Genomic DNA, 18813 nt, shown 5'->3' with positions numbered 1-18813 from the left:
AAATCTCCAGCCCATTCCCCCACCTTTCGATCCCCTAGCCCGCATCAAGCGTCCCCTAGTTTGCTGGAAAGCCATGGTGTGCCGCAAGATCACTTACTACAAGATGCTGACGCCGGAGCGGCGCACAGAAATCGCGGTGGCGGTCGGCGCCACAGACCTCCGTTCCCAAGCTCGCTTTGCGGCGGGCCAATCCCCGAGTTCTCTGGAGCCAAGCTACAAGGAGGAGGAAGCCGATCCAATGTTCATGGTGGAGGTCGCGGCGCAGAAGCCCCCGATGGGTATGAGACGATGGACGTCGACTTCGTGCCGGCGTCCGTGTCCCGCATGGTGCAGGCGGACCAGCGGTTCAACATGGCGATACTAAAGGAGGACCGGGAGGCAGAGGCTCAACTCCACGCGGAGCGCGCGCATGCCGCTGCCATCGAGGCTCTCCTGCAGGCGGAACCGGATGTCATGGATGTGAACCAGGTGGCGGAGGCTCAACTTGAGGCGGAGCGCGCGGATGCCGCTGCCATCAAGGCCCTCCTGCAGGCGGAACCGGATGTCCTGGACTTGAACCGGGTGGCAGAGGCTCGACTCGACGCAGAGCACGCGGATGCCGCTCTCATTGACGCCCTCCTGGAAGCGGAACCGGACGTCCTAGAGTTGAACCGGGCGGTGGAGGCTCGTCTCGACGCAGAGCGCGCGGATGCCACTGCCATCGAGGCCCTCTTGCAGGTGGAACAAGACGTCCTCGACTTGAACCGGGCTGTGCTCTCATCCATGCAGAGCGCCCGCACGCTCCGCTTGAACGAGTAGCTGGAGGCCGAGGACAACCATGGTGCGGAGACACACGTCGGCAGCGACGGCTGGTTCGCACCGGCAGCCAAAGACGACGAGGCTGTCTCTTTCCGTGAGCAGTGATAGTTTTTCTTTATGTTGTTGTTTTCATGGATCTTTTGCTGTGTAAAAACATATATTTGTTATGCAAGTTGCCTGACTTGGGTCAGTCTACCATTTCAGGCGGTTGGATGAATATGCTGCGTCTCCTAACCCTTCTTTCCTTCTTCCTCACCTCTTCTTCTTCCCCAACAGACCACCGCACGGGCCGTACGGATACTCCCCAACATGCGGTTGGATAAACATACTCTATGAACGAAAATTATGTGTCAGCGATAGGATGGCTGAGTTTGGTGTGTTCACATGCGACAACACATGTCAGTGAGGGTGCGTTCCCTTGGTTGGGTTTGCAGCGTGCGGGAGCGACTGTGTGAGGGTGCGGTGCGACTGCGGCGTGCAGGAGCGACCGTGTGAGGGTGTGGTGCGACCGCGATAGCCGTGTGCAAGTGTACCTCCTTCTCATTTTGAAAACTTTAGGCAAGCTTGGCAAAAATGTGTAGCGAAGTTTGGCAATGCAAGGCCTAGACCCAAACAGGATAAGTACGTACTCCCTCCGTTTCTTTTGAGTACGTACTAGGAGTACTAGTGTTAAAAAAGAAAGGCTGGGTTTTCCTTCGCGGGATTTAATCGATACAAATCCTCGTTTCACATGTCAATTAATGCATATTTTCTTCTCCAAAGACCAAAGAGCTAACCATCTCACTCCTCATCGCTTGATTAATGCAGCGCCATGCAAACCAACCTTCTCACTTCCGCATGCATGCAGGGGATATTAATGTCCTTGGTTGCTAACCCCATCAATTTTGCCTCGATTAGTGTTAGTGGCCCTTTCCAAATTGTAATTTTGATATATTGGCCTTGTGTACAAAAAATGGAGGTAGTAACTATATTTGACTTCCTTCCCCATTGCGGTGACGTCGACGATATTTTTTTTGTGGTGGTTTGGTGAAGTGCGTTCGACGGAGAACACCATTTGCATCCAGGAAGTCCTTTACTAGTACTACTAGGAGTAACTAATGCAATGAGATGGCTTCTCGAAGAAGACGACGGAGAAGCAGAGTCAGCGAAGAGTGAAATGATGGTTGCTTCGTCCGTGCTTTTGTGATTTGACGCCTCACTGCTTTGTGATTTGTGATAGAAGGGATAGGGGAGTAGACTCTATGCTCTATACTATAGTACTACATGCGTCCAAGCATGGGAGAAAGAGGAGAGACATTGCATTTTTCTATTCCTTCAATCAATCAATCACGGAGCTTCGGTTCCATCTTTTTCGCTTTGGCAACACTATCCACAATGGTTCCCATGATGCCAAAAGCTATTTTCACATTTGGCTACACATTGTGGATGCCCTTAACTGTACCACTTGGTTTTTCTCCTATGTGCTATCTGTACAAATCTCAATTATATTGATCTAAAAAATTATAGAATCGAGATTAGTAAAAAGGAGGTGATTTTGCCGCGCGGATGGCGGGGGAGGTTTCTTATTTGAGCAATGCTACATCCACGTAATGGTTTACGTAAAGTTACGAACTGATGTGATGTGGGACTATTTTATTGGATTAAAGGAGAGGATTAGGCCCACCCCACCTGAAAATCAGGGGGGCATATATAGATTAGATGGAAAGTATACATAGCAGCTACGTAGCCCTTTGTAAGTCTAGGATTATGCTTCTTATTTTCAGAGGACGTTGTCCTGGCGGTTTGCTAACATGCTGTCCCACGTGTCAATGCTTTACCAAGCCGATCCGCGTCCCACATGAGGCAGAACAACGACAGAAGCAACACGTGGTTAAGTTGAAGAAGATGAGGGAGAAGCGGATTCATCAACAGTGAAATGATGGTTGCTTCGTCCCTCCAACTTAACTGCGGGAAAGGTGCAGCTTTGTGATTTGACGCCTCATTGCTCATTACTACGCTGGCACCATGACTGGGGTGCTTCACCCTGGCTGCTCTGCACTGTATTCCGGTATGGCACGTGGACCCGGTAGCTTGATGTCCCATATGTCGGCGAAAGGGACTAGAAGATTTATGAAAGTGAGCGCTCCACTCTTATGATGGAGGAGTAGACGACACGACGGCCCAGTGAACTGTCACTTGTACTGTATAGTACTAGTATAGTTTTGCTGTTTCGCACGATCCATCGATACAAACCTGATTAAACAGGAAAGGGCGGGATTTTTCCCGCGCGGTAGATGATACTAGCCATACATTTCAAAGGCAATTTTAATGTATGCAAACTGAATAATTATAAGTAACAATATGATATCTAGTAAAACTAAAAACACATATGATTTATTGTGTTAGAGTGTAGTAGTAGTGCTGTATTGCATAGTTGTTAGATGTAACATGCGAGAACGTGCAGAGATGTAGGTTTGGAGGGCCTACAGAGAGAAAAGCGTAATACAGTCACCGAACTTCAGAATAAGCTGATTACGGTCACTATATACATTTTGCGGTGATTATATGGTCACTTGCTCACAGCTCAGCATCGGATTGCACTCTGTTGACCGGCCAAATAGTCTGCGTGGCGCCATGTTGACTAGTTAAATTGACCACGTTCGTAGTGGGTCCCATCTGTCAGTTCGCATGGGCAAAAGGTCAGATAAACACAAATTTACGCAGGCGCGACAAGGCTCCAACCCGTGCACGGGAATCACCTGGTTGTGTATGTGTTTGTCAGGGCCTGATGTGTGCGCATGCACGTGTAGGTTGAGCACTTGAGCGTGAGAGTGTGTGTTGGTCGTGTGGTGTACTAGTGTGTGCATGCATGCGTGTGTGTGCGTGTGAGTGTTGCGTGCGTGCGTGTGAGTGTTGCGTGCGTGCGTGGCTGCGTGTGTACGTGTGAGTGTTGCGTGCATGCGCGGGTGCATGTGTTTGTGTGAGTGTTGCGTGGATGCAGTTCGTGTACATGCGTGCGTGTGTGTATAATCACCACACTAGCTCCTGTGTGTTAAAACAGACGGCTCAGCATACCAATACAAGGCCACCTTGTCCGCTATGCCCGCGGTCATGACTTCGAACCACCGTCCAAATATTTTTTTGTCGTTTGTTTTCATTCTTACTAGCAAGATGCCCGTGCGTTGCACGTAACATCAAGATGCATTTGTATGACTTGTTTGTCTTGTGAGAGAAAAGGATGAACGAGGGAAGGCATTATTTGCAAATGTGGAGAGGTGTGTGGGTACCTTTTTGCAAAATTGCCATAGTTTCTTTCCTATCCGTCAGATATAAATCGGACGACCTATATTGCAGGATGGCAGGCACACCATCATCACCAACTCTGTTTTTTATAAGAGTGTATTTTATGTATTTTATAAGAGTGTAGATGTAGAGTAGATACAAGTCGACAGGTGGGCACGATGGTAGTGAGATAATGTGATGCAACACTAGAGGTGCCATGTGGAGCGTTTAACTGGTCAACTAGTCATGTCATGAGCAAATACAGAGTTGTACGGTGAGCCCGTGACTGCATAATAACCACTAAACATAAATGGAGACCGTAATGAGTGGATTCTGAAGTCCAATGTACGTATCGTGCTTTCGCTTCAAATACAATGATCCTAATTGCATATATCGTGAGAGAAAGATGAAACATGCCTGAATTTTCTGGGGGACTTACTTTTAGAGGACCTGGAGATAGTTTTGTATGCATACGTGAAAGGGCGTACAGGGGGGTATGCGATGGAGAGAGAGATGCTCTTCGTTTCTCTTTATTATGACTAACTTTGTATATAGTATAAAAATATACAAATTCATAGTGCGGAATAAATATCATTGTGGGCACCATGCAATGCAAATTAGCGTTCGTACTTGTCCATATAACTTTGTAATGTTGTATATATGTAGAAACTCTAAAATATTTTTTTGGCCACACTTTATTCAAAAGGAATGTTGTATGCGAAATAAACGTGAAGAGAGGGCTTTTTAGATCAATGGGGTACATGATGTAACATGTGTGAATGTGTAGTTGATGCATTTGGCGGGGCCTAGAGAGGTATGTGTGTGTATTACGTATTCGCGAGAGGCATGGATAGAGGGGCCGACGGGGGGGGGGGGGGGGGGGGGGGGGGGGCGTGGGAGAGATAGCACGAGAAATGAGAGTGGTCTAGAGAGAGAGAGACGAATATGACATCACGACAAGAGATTCCATTCCGTTGAGTGTGTATATGCGAGGGGGGAGGGAATAGAGGCACCAGGAGAAATTTTCTATGTGTGTGGTGTTTGTCTTGGTATTTGTGGGTGTGAGAAGATAATGAGACGTGGGGGCAGAGGGTGTGTCACTGCGTGAGGTCCGGTGGGTCGAGGTGAGGCCCTTCGTTCTGTTCCGTCCTGCGCCACATTGGTTGGCCCGTGACGCATTTAGGAAGACCCATGGATGACTAGTCATACAAGACAAAGATAGCAGAATTGTGAAGGACTCCGTGTCCACTGACAAAGCCGGCTAGGATTTGTAACCCTAGGTTCTCGGACTAAGGTAACCCCTTTATCTCTGATATTACTATTCATCCAACCTAACTTTAAGGGGCATCCTACAGAATGCTCTGCTAGAATCATACTCGTCGATTAGGAAGAGAGGTGTGAGACAATGCGTGAGAGACAGGCGTAAAGATAATGTGCGTACATGAGACACGTAGGCAGGTCCATGTATATAGAAAGGGTCGATGAGGATTGTGCGTGTGTATGTTTGCGAGAGGAAGAGTGCTTGTGATAAATGTTAGTGAAAACAATTGTAAATGGTTACGAGAGAGAGGGAGGGTCATATCTAGAGCATGTGTGCGAGAAAGACACCTCGGGAGAGTGTGTGAGCATGTGTGAGAGACCACCGATGGAGAGTGAAACTACACGTAAAAGACTGCTCTACACATTGATTAAAGATATAAATTGTATCCAAATATTAGGATGGGATCATGATATTTGCAATTCGCGTAAGGAGCGGTCATTGATCCATCATACATCTAGATTCTATCGAATTTGAGCATGTCTATGTTATTATTCGACACAATTGATCCACATAGTTAGTATTTTGAACTCCAGACAATGCATCGCTTTAGCAATCGAATATAAACGTGAGTATAGTTCATGTTGTGTGTGTAAAGCACATTATACATACGAAAGTTACACAATGGACATTATAAATAGCTACTACCTATGAACTAGCATACATTTGAATTCAACTTAAGGTGGTTAAAAAAATCAAATTCAACATGAAGTCCATTCAATTATTTGAATTTGATATCATGTCATTTGTAAACCATACCTAAATTATGGGGGCACCAATCTTTGCTCTGATTTTGTACATAATAGCATATGTAGTCGTGTACAAAATAGATTCAAATTTAGCTCCTCCATTCCAAAATAATCATAGTTATAGGATTTTCAAGTGTCAAAATTTCAAAAAGAAGCGGATTATTTAATGAGGTTTTCAAACATACAAGGTCAAATATAACGTTGTATATTTAGGTCAATCCTCATAGTTCAAGAGTACTCTAAACGTGAATGCTTGTGTTTCAAAATTTCGAACGAAGCGCCAAAAGAGCCTCTACTCGCCCGAAACCGCGTGAGACCAATGTTTGGTAGTACAAGGAAATTACTTTTCTAATAACTCCGACCCGTGAAACCTACCGACCCGACGTCCAAAGGTCTAAACTGGGGTAGGTTTGTAGCTTCATCTAGACGCCACGCAACCGCATCCGAAAAACATTCATACACAATGGCGCCTAAGCACACATGCGCGCGGCCGAAATCGCTCCCGCCCACTATTTGGGACACCTGGGATTACCATCCTACCCCCGACCCGCAGTAGGTCCCGAATTTAAGAGGGGGGCAAAGTTTGTACTTTCCCCAAATTTCAAACAAGCGCGTCCCATCTTCTGTTCAAAAAAGCCAAAAACAAGCACGTCCCAGACCGAAACATGGTTCCCCCCACCCGTCCGATTCCCCATTCGTACTCCGTGGGCGCCAAAACTACCTCTCCACCAGCCGTGAAACCCCGACGTCCTCCGTCTGCCACCCCATCCCACCCATCAACCGCCGCCCTCCTCCATCATGCCGGAGCCGATACCCCGACGTCGTCGTCCACCGCAACCTCAACCGCAATGCCCTCCATGGCTAGTAGTTGAAGCCGAGGCCGAGCCATCCGTACCCGAGCCACTTCAACCACGCCGTCCTGCGCCTCACCGCTGCCACTCCAACTTCGCCACCCTCCACCGCACCGGAGCTGTTCCTGCTACGCCGTCCTTCGCCGCCTCGGATCTGCTTCCCCTCCGCCGACATACGGCCACAACAACACAATCAACAATTTGGCCATGGGTTCGTCCAAGCATGCACCCTCCAGAACATCGGTTTCCCTGGTAAAAACAAGAAGATCGGCGCGACATGTGGGGGTGACCACACCGGCAACCGAAAAAGGTACTCCTCTTCCCTTATTCGTGCAAATCTTACGTCTCTGCTTGCACGGTATTCATCCCACAAAATACACTAGTTGACCGCTTCTTCTTGATACTAGATGTTCCTAGTAACTCGCGATGCACAAGGTTTCTCCTCACATACTATTTCACCTTAGCTAGAGGTCCGTCGCCCCCCTGAATTTAAATTTCTGGCCACTTGATTCCCAATTAACGGAAGCATTCCCCGGCATAACAGGCGCTAGTACGCCTATTACGCCGGGGAGGTAGCGCCTTGGTGTTTATCATATGGGCGTGTGCGGCCTAGAGCTACTGGCGCCCGATCTGGAGGTCGGCCGGGATTAAAGGGATGGCCTGGGGGCACTGCCAAGAACGGCGGTGGTGTGAGGTCGATGGGAGGGCGGGGCGGCGGAGGCAGGGGTCTGGGCCGGTGGTCGCTGGCGGTTCGAGAAAGATCGTCAACAATGACTGGCGGGAGGTAGACGAAGGCCATCTCCCCGTTCCTTATAGATCGGACGGTTCATTAAAAAAATCGACTAACCTATTTATTTTTAGTCGACTGTTATCTTAGATATGACCACATGTGGTGGTGTGCTGGAGGAGTACCTGCATTTCCTATGCTCATATATTACAAAATCATACGGAGTAGAATCTAATTTTGTTTGCCATGCAATGTTGTAGAGCTATCATATGTCTCCTATCATTTATTTTTCAGCCACCTGCTATCTGCTACTTTTACAGTGCACTAGTTCTGCACACACTTCACCCTTACTCTCACTGTTGTGTTTTTATGCAAGGGTATTTCAGACTCTGCTGCCATGAGAGAAGCCAAAAAGAAAAGAGATAAGTCGCTCCAGCTTGTTGTGCGGCTAGGCAAGACACGTTTCAACGCTTTAATGGGTGCAGTGTCAGCAGATGGAGACGGGGAACGTAGCTCTGGAGTTGATGACCTCGCTCACAATGAACCACCATCCCAGGTGCTTGCTTTAACTTTGCGGTGTCATATGTGGTTGCATGTTCAATATGGTGTCTAGCTTGTATTCGAAAGGCCGAAGTCGATAAGATAAGGAAAGATATTTTTTTACATGAACCACCATCCCATGAGCACCAGAAGACAAATAGCTAGTCAGGGCACTGGCCGAGCCAGTGACAAGCCCAACAAATATAGGCATCACCTAGAAGCCAACTAAAAAGCTGCGATGGTGGCGAAGTAGCCCGCCTCCCACCAGGCTCTCAGGTCCTAGATGATCATGCTCACCACTCCAGCCGGATGTCTAGCTTGTATTGCTTCCAATTTGGTTAAATTGCATCTGCTTAGCTTACACATTATACCTTTGAATATGACATGCCTTTCTGTTTTTGGTACATACTAGTACATCTATGTATTAACCATGTTCTTACATCAAACTAATGTTCTTGTGTATCCCTCATCAATCACTTATGACGAGGCAGGCAGGCAAGGGGACTACTCCTCATTTAAAGAATGCAGCGTCAGCCTCCCGACATGATTCTCAAGAAACAAAAATGCTACATGAAGATAGTGAACGTAGCTCTGTAGTTGATTACAACATTTCCCCTACACTAGCATCGCAGGTGCTTGCTCTAACTTGGCAGCGTGATATGTGGCTGCATGTTGCATATGGTGTCTAGATTGTAATTCTTCCAATTTGGTTAAACTGCATGTGCTAGTCTACTTAGCTTATACATTATACCTGTTAATGTGACATGCCTTCCTGTATTTAGTACATAGTACATCTGTCTATTAAGCATGTCCTTACATAAAACTATTGTTTTTTTGTATCCCGCATCAATCAACATGACGAGACACCTTTAGTATATGCAGTGCGATATTAGTTGCATCTTTCATATGATTTATAGCATGCGCTGCTTCTAATTTTTTGAAATTCCATTTATGATGGGACGCTTTTAACTTGGCAGAGTCATATTGGTTGCATCTTTCATGTGGTGTCTAGCTTGCATTTCTTCTTATTTGCTGGAATGATTTCTGCTTAGTTTACACAAACAGTTGTGAACATGCCATGCCGTCCTATTTTTCGTACATATTCCATCCTGGTATCATGTGTTTGCCTTACATCAAAGTAGTGATTGTCAGTATCATGCATGAATGAGTTCTGAAGATTATTGCTTTTTTTTGTCGGTTTTACTTGACAATTCAAAATCAATAAAGCGGAAGGAAGTTAGCAAGGCAGCGGATAAAGGTGCTCCTTCCGAACAGAGGGCCTCTACAGTTTTTACTCCTCCACACCCCCAAGATGATTTCCAAGACAACACATGCATAGACACTCAACAAAGCCGTGTTTATGATGACCACGTCTCCCCTAGTGCAGCATCACCGGTGCTCCCTCTAACTTGGCACTGTTATATGTGGTTGCATGTTATGTGTGATGTCTAGCTTGTATTGCTTCTAATTTTGTTGAATTCCATCTGCTTACTTTACACATTATACTTGAGTAAGACACATGTTCCTGTTTCTAGAACATACAATATCTGTCTATCACACCATGTTCTTACATCATATTACTACTGTTGTGTAACCTGCAACAATCACTTATCATAAGACACGTTTGACTTCGGAGTGTGATATAGGTTACATCTCACATTCTTTTCTAGCTTGTACTACTAATTTGTTGAAATGGCACTTATGACGAGACAGTTTTAACTTGGTAGAGTGATATTCGTTGCATCTTTCATATGGTGTCTAGCTTTCATTGCTTCTAATTTATTGAAATGCCTTCTCCTTAGTTTACACATCATAAGCTGTGAATATGCAATACTGTGAATATGCAATGGCACTAATGACAAGAGACCTCTAACATGGTAGTGTGATGTTGTTTGCATCTTGCATATGATTTATTTCTTGTACTGCTTCACATTTGTTTAAACGCCATTTATGATGAGACACTGTTAACTTGGCAGAGCGATATTTGTAGCATCTTTCATATGGTGTCTACCTTCCATTGCATTGCTTCTAATTTGGTGAAATGTCTTCTTCTTAGTGTACACATCATAGTTCTGGTTATCTCTTCCGTCCTATTTTTCATACATATTACATCCTCCTATCATGTGGTTGTCTAACATCAAAGTTCAGTTCGTCTGCATCACGCATCAATTTGTTCTGAAGAACTGAATTGTTATTCGTTTTTCTTGTCGGCTTGACTTAACATGGCATAGAGAAAGAGGAAGAAACACAGAATGGCAGGGAATGAGAAGCGGATGAATCCTGCAGATTCTGCTGGTACTGATGGTGCAATAGAAGGTCAAAGTCCAGCAGAAAATTCTACAAACACGGCGTCCCATGCTACACGAGTTGCAAAAAAAGACAAACAGAAACAAATAGCTGCCACCAAACAAGCAGAGACAGCCCTAGTTCTTGCAACACCTACCACAGTACTACCAGCTGCACAACGTACTCGTGCGTCAACTGAGCTAGCAGCACGTTCCCAAGCTCCCTTGCCACCTGACACTACTTTCCAAGCACTCTTGACACAAGACGAGTTGGCAATATCAGATGAACCTTGTGAGCTTCAACAGCAAGAAGGTATTTGCTGGAGTCAAGTTACAGTTGCATGCTTCTTTATATGTAGTCTCACAGTTTGATGTACACTAACACTTCCTATGTTTGTTGTTGGACTAGCACCTAGGCGCAAGAGGAAACAAACATCAGGGATAATGCTCGATAGGTTAACTAAATCTAGAGGAGGAAGAATGGAGATCCGTTTTGAGGCAGGTTTAAAAAGGCCACGTGATGCTACAGAGTCAACCAAGTTAGTATCAGAGGCAACGGTTGCTGTTAGGTGTCATGTACGTATCCTCCCAACATGGATTCAGTACAGGAATGACAAAGACGAAACCCAATTCAACACCTTCCTCGACCATTTATCTGTAAGTATGGTTATGTATGGAAACTAGTAATATCGTCTTGCTCTGTCCAATACTTTCTAGGTTGCTGATAATGAGACTCCCATAATTTTCAACAGATGAGGTTCAAGTTGGATAGCCAAGATGATGCAACCAGACAAGCTTGCACCCATGTTTTCAAGTCTGCTCTGCGACAGTATCGGTATAACTTGAGGAAAACTCACTTTGAAGGCAAGGCTAACAGTAAACTTGCCCAAACATCTCCAGTGGAAAATATATCTGATGAAGACTGGAGAGGCCTCGTTAAACACTGGTCCGATCCAAAGTATCAGGTACATTATATATATGTCATCAGATCACATGTTGAAGTCCTATTTACGCATGTGCCATACAAATCTATCTTCTTGTAGGTGAACTGTTCAAAGAAGAAGGCCAACCGTACGAAAGTGAAATTCCAACAGACGACAGGATCTCATAGCTATATTGCACACTGCGAGGCTCTTGTAATTAGCTGCTGTTTCACTCTTTTCGATGTACCATATATTAGATCTATATTGACTTGTTCCAAATGTAGAGGAAAGCCCGCAAGGACCAAAAAGTACCTGAACCAAATGCTGTGGAAATCTTCAAGGACTGTCACACCAGCAAGAAGAAGGGAATGACTACACCAGTCAAAGCCGCTGTTGTAAGTCCTTAATCCTCATGCCTTTTAACTACTACTTACTCTGACTTGTGCCTTGAACTGCATGGTTTGCAGCCAATGTCTATTACTCTTTTCAATTTTATACACAATTGTCTTAGCATATCATTGCACCTTACAAGGTTTAAAAGAGAGGAGTGATGTTCCTTTCATCTTGACCCGTAATCTAGTTCCGTGCCGGACTTGCCCACACAACGTTACAATTGCCTGTTTGTCTGTTCTCAGTTGTTTTGTGATATGAATGATGTCATACTATGCTTACCGTATTATAAACTTCGTCTCTTCATCCTTAGCCCTCAATACAATGTGAAGAAATAGAAAATACATTAGCGATGGTACATGGTCATATGTTTGGAACCTGGTTTTATTATGTACTTTGCAATAAAATACAACTAATATTTTACATGGGTTCATCAGAATAAGTTCTGTATATAGACCAAAGCTGTTTTGTTTGGTTTTGCTGCCTCCTTAATATCTTCTGTTCTAGTACTACTAATGTAAACCTCAACTTTTCAGCGAGCTATGGAAAAAATGGTGGAACCGCCACCTTCTGAAGGTGGCGAGGCAACTATAACCGCAATGTCAGCTCTTGCTGCAGTGGGTCAGTACCTGTCCACTAATAGTGCCAAAAGCACGTTCTTGCGTAATACTGGGTTGGTTGTTAAGGCAATATCATGCAAACTGCCTCATGATCAAGATATGCAAGCTCAAAGCAATGTTGTATCTGCGCTCCAGACACAAGTCCTTTCCCTAACAGAGACCCTTTGTGAAACAAGGAGAAACATTGCTCAATGTCGTCAAGATATGCTTGGTTTTGAAACCAGACTATCAGACATTTGCTATGTTGTTCAGGAGCCTAGGGGAAATGAAGGTGAGGGTTATGGTACTCCATCGGACAATACAGCATGAAAACGTAACAGTCAGATCAAATGAACTAAGCTTCTGAACTTCTGGTGGTGCATTTATCTGCTAGACTGTTAAGTTTTATGCCAACCTTCCTTTTGTTATATAGTTGTAATTTGTTTTGGTGCGATACAAAATGTATTCTTAACGTGCAGCCATCGCCTGAAGAAAACATCAAGCCATTTTTGTATAGTGTAGGGTGTTCCCTTGTAGCGACCAGACCTCAAACAGTCTGATCTCTGTGCTCCGGTGTCATCCCTGGATCAGTAATGCTGACACCACACAGTACTTGGAGGATTTATAGCAGAGTAGCAATCACACACTTATTACATCGAGTGTCTCAAAAGAGAACTTATTACAATAAATATGGCTTAAGGCCATCTAATTACGATAATAGCGGAAGGCTTGGAAGATAAGTGAGTCCATCAACTCCAACGACATCACTGAGTATAGAACCACAACCTAAAAACTCCTTAATCATCGTCTGAAAAGTCTGCAACATTAACGTTGCAGCCCGAAAACGGGTCAGCACATGGAATATGCTGGCAAGGTAACACATAGAGAGTAATGGAATGCAACAGCTATACTATATGCATATTTGGCTGGTGGAAAGCTCTATGGTTACAGTTTTGCATAAAGCCAATTTTTCCCTACTTCAAAAGGAATAAATTTAATTACTATCATGGTGGTTGTTAAACATTGAGAATGGTTGACAGCATCCTCAATCCCAATTAAAAGTAATCATCATTAACCCAACAACATTAATTAAGAGTAACATGTTGAGATTCACATGATAATCCAGATACTAGATACTCAAGATGTCCATAACCGGGGACACGGCTAATCATGATTAGTTTGTTACACTCTGCAGAGGTTTGCGCACTTTTCCCCACAAGACTCGATCGCCTCCGTTGGGTATCTCGCACTACATGGTGTTTGAGAAACGGATGGCCGAGACACAGTCTTTCAGAAGCACTAGCACCTTACGATGGATAGACCGGTACACCTACTTTCCCCTACATCTGCTAGTCTACCCTGTAAGAGTTCGCACGACTTACTCAACTATGCCAGAGCCCATAATGGCTTGTGGCTGCACACCGAAGTTTCTAGTTTGAAAAATCTCATGATCCCTTTGAGCCTGGGTTGCGGTCCAAAAGAAAACATGCATGTCCTGGAATACCCAAGTGCCTCAATCCACCCAGATGTGTATTTAAGTTGCCACCTTAGATAAACCATTAATTATCAATCTCACATCTGTCATGGATTTCACTCACCCAATCCACGTCTACTAGCATAGCATGGCATAATAAGCAAGCGTAGAAGTAACTCCCAAAGGTTTGATAATAAACAGGTAATAGGTACTACCTCATCTACTTCCCATCCCGCAGTTTAATTAGATCCTAATCATGCAATGTGTGAAGATTGATCTAATGCAAAAAAACTGGGTTGTAGAAAAGGTATGATCAAAGTGTTACTTGCCTTGCTGATGATCCGTGGAACCTAACGATTCGAAGTAACAGGCGGCGCACTCCGGGTACTCTATCGCAGGCAAACAAACAAGCATACAATAAGTACTCATCTAATGCACAGGTAAAACTCATATAAGAGATCTAACCAGAAGGTTCAACTTAAGAACTCCGGTTGGCAAAAGGAATCAAATCGAACGAAGCAAAGAAAGTCAAACGGCGAAAGAAAACAACTTTGTTCTAGTAATCTGAACCTAAGTCAAATTTTATAGTAGCAAAAACTTGTTTAAGTTGATTATTCAGATAGAGGGTTTCGAGACGAAACTCCAGGCGCTTGAATCGCCTGATTTCGGTAAACGAGCGAAAAGGAAAACTAAAACGAAAATCGGATCAGAAATCGCGATCAGAAAATAACCGCGGAAAAATCCGACGAAAAAGAAAAACGACGAACGGATTTTTTTTCATATTTTATGAACATGGGGTGCATTTTTGTTTGGACCTGACTTGATTGAGGAGTCTGAACAGAAAGTGAAGTTGATTCGCGATAGGCTCAAGGTAGCCCAGTCCAGACAGAAGAGTTATGCAGATTCTGAACGCAAGGAGACAGTTTACGAAGTTGGAGACAGAGCTTATCTTCGAGTATCTCCACTTCGGGGAACAAAGCGTTTTGGAGTTAAAGGGAAGTTAGCGCCACGATTTATAGGACCATATCGAATTTTGGAGCGTATGGGAGAAGTGGCCTACAAGTTGAAATTGCCCGAAGGATTGTCAGGAGTTCATGATGTGTTCCATGTTTCCCAGTTAAAGAAGTGTCACGCGGAGATAGCTGACATACCATTGAGAGACACAGTGCCTTTGGAAACCATTCAGTTAGATAATGATTTGACCTACGAGGAGAAACTAGTTAAGATCCTCGAGTTTGCCAGCCGAGTTACTCGCAGCAAAGCTATCAAGTTTTGCAAGGTTCAGTGGAGCCACCACACGGAGGATGAAGCCACCTGGGAACGAGAGGAAGATTTGCTCAAAGACCACCCTCACCTATTTTCTAGCCAACCCGAATCTCAAGGGCGAGATTCATCTTAAGGGGGGTAGGTTTGTAACATCCCAAATTTTCAATTTGGAATGTTATACATTAGATCATCATGCATATCATATTTTATTTGCTTTGGGTTTTGATCCTAGAAAATTCTAAGTAACTCAAGGACCCACGAAGAGAGTTGGGGATTTCGTTATTTTCATATTTGAGTTTTTCTCAAATTTTGATTAAAATCGGATCAGAAATCGCGATCAGAAAATAACCGCGGAAAAATCCGATGAAAAAGAAAACGACGAACAGATATTTTTTCATATTAACGAAAATCTGTTTCCAGCGTTTAGAATCTGCATAACTCTTCTGCAAGAGGCACATAGACACGGTCTGACTAACGCGCCTACCTATTTTATGAACATGATGAACAAAGTGTTTATGGAGTTTTTGGATAAGTTCGTCGTAGTGTTCATTGATGATATCCTGGTTTATTCAAAGAATGAAGAGGAACATAAGGAGCATTTGCGTTTGGTACTTGGAAAGCTCAGAGAACATCAATTATATGCCAAGTTCAGCAAATGTGAGTTTTGGTTGAAGGAAGTAGGATTCCTCAGACACGTTATATCTAGAGAAGGTATAAATGTGAGTCCTGGCCGAGTACGGCCCAAAGTCAGTTGCACTTTTTTTTCGCTCGGAAGAAAAATAAAAAGAAATACTAAACGGACTCCAAAAATCCCGAAATAAATTTTCCCGGGCTTCTAAAATCAAGCCCGACAAAGTGAACATTTATTTGCGCCCTAAATGCAATTTTGAAAAACGCGCATTTTTCCTAATTCAAATAAAAACAACAAAAAAACTCCAAAATAAAACTATTTGATTTTTTATTAAATCCTCAATATTTCCATATATTGGGAAAGTCATTTTATTCCCTCTCTCATATTTTTGTAATAGAAATAATTGATGATAAAATAAATAAAATCAAATGATCCTATTCTCAAAATTTGAGAAAACTCAAATATGAAAATAACGAAATCCCCAACTCTCTCCGTGGGTCCTTGAGTTGCTTAGAATTTTCTAGGGTCAAAACCCAAAGCAAATAAAATATGATATGCATGATGATCTAATTTATAACATTCCAAATTGAAAATTTGGGATGTTACATCCCTATATTTGCACCGGTGGCGATCTTTGATGCCGAGTGGATGTAATCTGTGCAATCGCCTTAATAGCCTAGCGTTAGTTTCGGCCTTATTTATTTCCTAGTCTTCTTTTTCCCTGGTTTGCTAGTGGCCGCAACTACCATGGGCCATATACGGGCCGTAGGATCCGTGGGTCACCTATGGGCCGTCGATAAATGGGCCTGTAATCGGTGGGCCTCGGGCTGTCGGATAAATGTGTCTACATGGGCCATAATCGGGCGTAATTGGTATCAGCCCAGCATGGTAACAGGCCATTAACAGGTCGTAGGACAGCAAAGGCTTAATTCTGTCACAGGCATAACGGGTCGTTAATGGGCCAGAATATAGGACGGGCTCGAAACGGGGCAACGGGTTAACAGGCCAGAAACGGGCGGACTCTTGCCATGGGCCGATTTTGGCCCATTAGGGTAACAGGCCAGTAACGGGCCGACTCTTGCCATGGGCCGAATTTGGCCCATTAGTGGAACAGGCCAGTAACGGGCCAGAAGTAATCGAGGGCCGAAAATGAGCCCAAGAACGTATGGGCCGTCAATAGGCCGAAAGCTAACACGGGCTGGAAACGGCCCATGTAAATCACGGGCCGTTAACGGGTATAAAGAAAACTACTGTTCATTATGGGCTAGACTCACCGTGGGTGTGTAATGGGCCGAAAGATACGAAGGCCTCATATGGGCCGAAAGTGAAATGGGCTGGTATTATATTCGATGGCCCACATGATGTTGTTGGGCCGATTTCCTTTAGGGCCTAACGGGCCGTAAAATGGGCTATTTGCGAAGAGACCGTTAACAGGCTTTTCATGGGCCAGCCCGTTAACTTTTGACCAAGTCAAACGGGCCGGCTTTGTAAGCTAAATGGGCCACTGTATGGCCGTGCCATGTGTCGACATATCATAGGCGCCTATCTGACCGACTGACGAGCTGACACGTGTTTCGTCCGGCCAATAAGAATTTTACACGTGGAAATTTCCCATTGGTTGGGGCTGTTAACGGGTTATCGGATCCAAAACCCAACCCGATAGCTTAATGACGTTCCGTTACGGTGGATGCCACGTGCCGGTCACCCTTGACGAAAGCACTTCTATGACGCGCGATTTATCGTCATGGAAGTGGACACTTCCATGATGATAATTTTGGTAATGTCATGGAACACTTCTTCGACAACACATGTATGACTATCTTGATTCTGTCATAAATTTGTCATGGATGTACATGCATGACAAAAAAGCGACCTACTGTGACAAACACGTATCATCACGGAAGTGTATTTTTTTGTAGTGAAGTGTACGCATCTAACTAACTGGCTCAGTTAGACGTTACTAATTTTTTTTCGAAACGGAGGCAAAAGAATTGCCTCGTCGATTAATTAAGAAGAAGAGAATTGCCTGGTTAATCTACAGAAAACCGGGCTAAAACCGAAGACGTTACTATTTATTAAGCTACAGTGGAGTCGCATATGGAGAGGAGTGGGAAACTTCACTGGTTCGGGTGCACGGCAGCACAGCCGCGGTGGTTAGAAGGGTAAACATAAATTGGACATGGCATTACTTTTATAAGAGACCTGCGTTTTATACCCCACAGTAGGCATACTAACAAGTTCACACACAAATACAACAGAAAAGTTAAACATTCATATCAAACTCAGGTTCACAGGACACGTTCATATCCAAAGCCAACATTCACAATCAACAACTCAAAAGATTCATATATACACAAGCTCAGCATATCTATGCATCCAAATGATTGATAGATCACACGACAATATTCATACATAATTTACAAAAAGATTCAGATATACGCATGTTTAGTATGTTTATGCATCCAAATGATTGAGATCACAACCAATATGATCCATGGATGAACTTTAATTACCTAGGGTACAGACTGGTAAATGGTGTTCAATTGGAGGTACTTCTTGCTAAAATTAGTTCTTGTACGAGTAAACTTTCGAGTACATAAGAGGCAGCACAGACAATCTCAACTTTGCTTGTAGGTTTATCCTCAAATAGTGGCCTCGTGCACAGGGAGGTTTGAGCAACTTGGCCACTACTTTCATCCAACCAGTTTACTGGGTTATCTTGGTCCTGTATCTCGCCAAAATTCTACATTGAAGATGAGAAAGGAGGCGGTTGAGAAAATGAACCACCCAAATTTTTTGTGCAGTTCAACTGAAATGGAGCATCCTTGGCGTACAGACTGATTAAGTGCCAGATGAATATACGCGTCAACCAACTTGTCTGGAATCTTTAGACTCCATGCCATATAGTTCGCTACCATATGTGCCGATAACCAAAAGGCACAAGTTGGGACCAAAGACTGGACTGCGTTTTTCTGGGCTATGCACCAAGCAATATTTTTGG

The sequence above is a fragment of the Triticum urartu genome, chromosome 1, assembly GCF_003073215.2.
Source record: "Triticum urartu cultivar G1812 chromosome 1, Tu2.1, whole genome shotgun sequence".
In the NCBI taxonomy this organism is placed as follows: Eukaryota; Viridiplantae; Streptophyta; class Magnoliopsida; order Poales; family Poaceae; genus Triticum; species Triticum urartu.
Note: the sequence above shows the minus strand (reverse complement) of the source record.